At 45.0% G+C, this 4,132-nt stretch overlaps 1 non-coding gene across 1 annotated transcript; it reads left to right on the top strand.

Moving 5' to 3' along the window:
• The first annotated feature begins 375 nt into the window (after positions 1 to 375).
• On the top strand, positions 376 to 499 carry LOC147452073 (U5 spliceosomal RNA). The gene has a single exon (XR_015189048.1). It is a non-coding gene; the product is annotated as a U5 spliceosomal RNA (small nuclear RNA).
• The last annotated feature ends 3,633 nt before the right edge of the window (positions 500 to 4,132 follow it).

Here is a 4,132-nt window from a genome sequence, read left to right as displayed (position 1 = left end):
GAGATATTGACAAGGGAAAAGATTGTGAAGAGATGTAGGGAAGTGTGTAGAGCGTACTAGAGTCATGCGGCTGTGCTGACATATGGTAGTGAAATTTATGAGAATAATAAGACACAACTGAGAATGATTTTTGGGTAGGGCCAAGAAGCTATGGGTTGCTTTGAACAAATGTGAAGTGAGGGTTTGATGTGTGGCATGTGAGCATTCTTGAGGGGTGCAAATGAAGGGGAAGAGAAGGGTGCACAGCATGCTCGTGGTATTGTCCATCATATCCAGCATGCGGGCAAGTGGACGTGGTGCTGTCTATAATATCCCACATGCGGGGGGCGCAAGGTTGTTGCACCACTAAGGCTGAGGCCTGCTCCTTCCTGGGTTAAGGTGCGGGTTGAGCACAGAGCGAACTATTCTTTCGCCTTTTACTAAAGAATACCGTGTGCTCGGCCCAGATGAAGCACCATACTCTGAATTTTTGGCAAGGGCTTCCTCCTCTGCGAGGGGGCCCCTCTCAATCTTCCATTTTGAAGTTACATCATGCACCATCGTCTTCCTCAGGCAGCCTGTTGACCCTCCACTAAGCTATCAAGATGCTGTGCCGTTGCTGTGCAGTAGGGACTAGATGCAAGTGTTCATGATCTGATTTGGAGGCACGCCCTTACTTTGCACGTGATCTTCTTTGTCCTTTCCACATGGGGCATACCTCAAGACACTGCTGTAATTGCCTACTCTCTCAACAATCAAAGGCAAACACCATGAATGCTTGTGGAGCGTTGCTGAATCCCTCAAGGAGAAGTCCGATCTGCTTCTTTTAATTGATTGCTTGAAGTGTTGTACTTTTTATGTTAGAATTTACATGCTTTGGGGAGAGGATTGTCTGGTCCAATTGCTTGATGCAGCTTTCTCCTGAGCATGCATATTTGGGAGCTCATCAATGAGAGGGTCTCGACGAGAAGCCCCCTGGATGTCATGAATGAGATGACTAGAGGGTCCCCTAGTATCCTGTTGGATTACTAAACTGATCAGGTGAGGAAGGACTTTTTGTGGTGCATTGTCTCTACGCTTAGAGATTGGTCTAGTGTGTGTTGGATTCACTAGCTCTTCTCAGCCGAAGCTATTGCAAGCAGGGAGGTATGGTCGAGATGCCCTCGTGGGAGTTGCATGACTTTGATCAGGTGAGGAAGGACTTTTTGTGGTGTTTGTCTCTACGCTTAGAAAGCGTGTGTTGGATTCAGATTTGCCTTGCCTACTAGCTCCTCTCAGCCGATGCTATTGCCAGCACGGAGGCATGCTCGGGATGCCCTGGTGGGATGTACTTAGCGTTGTTGCATAACTTTGATCCTTGGCAGATGCCCCCAAGGCCTATTGCATTGTTGGCAACGGGGCAATACCCTACAATGGCCGCCGCCAATCCCAGAAAAGGCTGTACACAACAGCAGTTACATAGCAATGGGTGCATCTCTCAAGCCTAGGCGAATGATGAGGAATAGCTTTGCTAGTGCTCAACTATTGAAAGGGCATCACTAATTATGTCATCGATGGCTAGTCACGGGTAGAGCATATACAACAGGCAGTACTTAGAACCTTACAACAATTTCAACAAGATACAAGAGATTGTTAGGAGCTTACAGCAGATTGTTAGGATCACATCATGTACTGCGTCAAACAAGACCACCTTGCAAGAATCCACATACCCAAACAGTTTGACAAACTTTACATTCAGTACTACATATTTGGGCATCTAGGGTTTCACAAAGTACTCGACAACATCAACATTGTCCTATTACTGGCCTAAGTCATGCAATCCAGAATCCACACATCTCAAAGCATGCACAATTCGCCAAAAAATCAATGACCCACACAACATGCATGGAGAGTAAGCTCCAGTCAAGGTTAATTGTCCCATTCAAACTTATCGGTTGGGATTTGGTGGGCCCTTGCCCTACATTTGTCATCTCGGCAATCGCTATTTATTGCTCATGACAGAGAAATCTCACCAGGTGGTGTGAGATCCAATGTAAGACCTAGGAGACTAAGACGTAGGATCCCCCTCCCTACCGCCCTTTATATAGGCCTAGCTCCTAGCTCTTGCCCTAAGCGGATCCGCAGTCCACATTGGTCCCGTCCAGGCCCTTGGCATAGGTCCCTGACCCCCTAGGTTGGGCCTTGCCCCGTAGAAAGTTTTTCCAAGTGGCATCCCTCAAGGATCTAGCTGTTTCGTTGCCCGGAACATGGTTCCGCAGGCCACGAAATTGTTGGCCATAAAATTGCTCTTGATACGTCGTGCTAAAATTGGTCGAGAAAACAGATGCGACCAGTACCTAGGGACTTTGTCGTGACACATATTTGAACTATTGGGGGCCGTGTCAGTCCCAGAGACTCATATTCGCCACATGTGGAATATGTCTCAACTAAGGATATCTGAAAAAAGAACATCCTACAAGTACAAGAGGTACTTGTGTGTGGAGGCAACTCTAAATACTCTGCGAGACAAGAGTGAGAGGGACCCTCATTCTTTGCTCCACACTGGCTAAACCGAAATCCTTGAGTTCCTAAACCATGTTGTATCCTATGTGACAACATATGCCAAATTGAATCCTACAAGTAGGTTAGTAACAGCATAAGGCTGAAAGATAGATTGGACACTTGGCCCAAAATACTTTGTGTCAACATGCTCTTGGCATCGCTCTGTAACATTCAAGCGTACTTATACATCTTGAAAAACCGAGCAAAGCATACTTAAAATGGAATAACACCAAATGAATAGATGCGTACCTGGAGATTTGAACGTAATGTTCACTTACCCGTATTCAAATGGAGAGGAGCACGTCCCCTACCTGAAAAAACAAATAGCATTGCATTCGGAACCCTGGGTGTTGCCTTTGCAATCCAAGCCCTTGGATTTAGAATCTACGTAGTCAAACCCCTTGGTAAGACGCCTTGTAGAAATAGCTCAACTAGCAGATAACGGTAACCAACATAGTCAACTGTAACATTTAATGGCCTAATAACTTTTGTGTAGCGAAAATGAGCATGAACATAGTGGGCATTTCATTAGAATAGATTCCTAATGAGAATTACAAGAGTGCTTGGGTGGAGAGAGCAACAAAAAGCATAACACCTAGTTAGATAGCATCGACAATACTTTCAAAAGAGGGAGAAATTAAGCTAATGACAACAGTTGAGGACCGGATTTGCATGGAGCCGGTCCCCCCTCCAAAAGGCTTTGTATTATGGTTTCTCCCATTAAGAGAGACATTGTACAATACAATTCTTTGTGTTCTTTCAAGACTAGCTAGTGCAATGAAAATGAAAGCTTCATGCACTAAGCAAAACACTTAGCAAACACAACTTGAATTATCCCCGTTCTCAGACCCAAGACCTCACACACCTTCGAAGATGGTGAGAGCTAGCAGGGTATGAGAGTAGATTGAGAGGAAGAAGGAGTATTTAACGAGAAAGATGTACATCTCCTCACATAATCACTCATATTAGCATAGCTTAGCTTAGTAATTATCTTGGTAGAGGAGATGAGCATGCATTGAAGCTTGGCTCTTGGTTGGATTTGCATCCACATGCCAAGAGTGTGTTGATGTAGGCTTCTATCTCACAAGCTTGGAGTAGGTGATGAGCTCTCCATTAAAGCTTGGGAAGAGATAGTCTTCTCTTTCTTCACACATGAGATTGTGTGAGTGTGTGTGTGATAATCCTTGCAAAAATCAGCCCCCTCTCTCTCTTGGGCGATCCCTCTTGCTATTTGCTCTTGCTGAGCCCTCATTGGCTCTCCCCAAGTCAAGCCAATGACTATTAAGCAGCATAAGTGATAGCCTTCTGACATGTGTCCCCCTTTCCCCTTTTGTGAGAGCTTTAGGTAATTAAATAATGAAACTAAACTCTCATTGGACCCCTTTGCGTCCTGGCCAATAGGAATCAGGCAAGCCATTGGGCTCCCGAATGATCATTGGACCCCTTGTGAGACTGCCCAATAGTCTTCTAGGAGATTTAATTCTCATTGGTTTCTTTTATTAAATGTTTTTTAAATTAATTAAACTAGATTTACTCTAGCTTAATTCTCATTGGTCCACTTCAAGGGTCATCCAATAGAAACTGGGGACACCTTGTGGGCATCTGGCCTAGG

This window comes from Adiantum capillus-veneris, chromosome 8, assembly GCF_014529385.1.
Source record: "Adiantum capillus-veneris isolate H3 chromosome 8, ASM1452938v2, whole genome shotgun sequence".
NCBI lineage: Eukaryota > Viridiplantae > Streptophyta > Polypodiopsida > Polypodiales > Pteridaceae > Adiantum > Adiantum capillus-veneris.
This window is presented reverse-complemented; position numbering and strand designations above follow the sequence as displayed.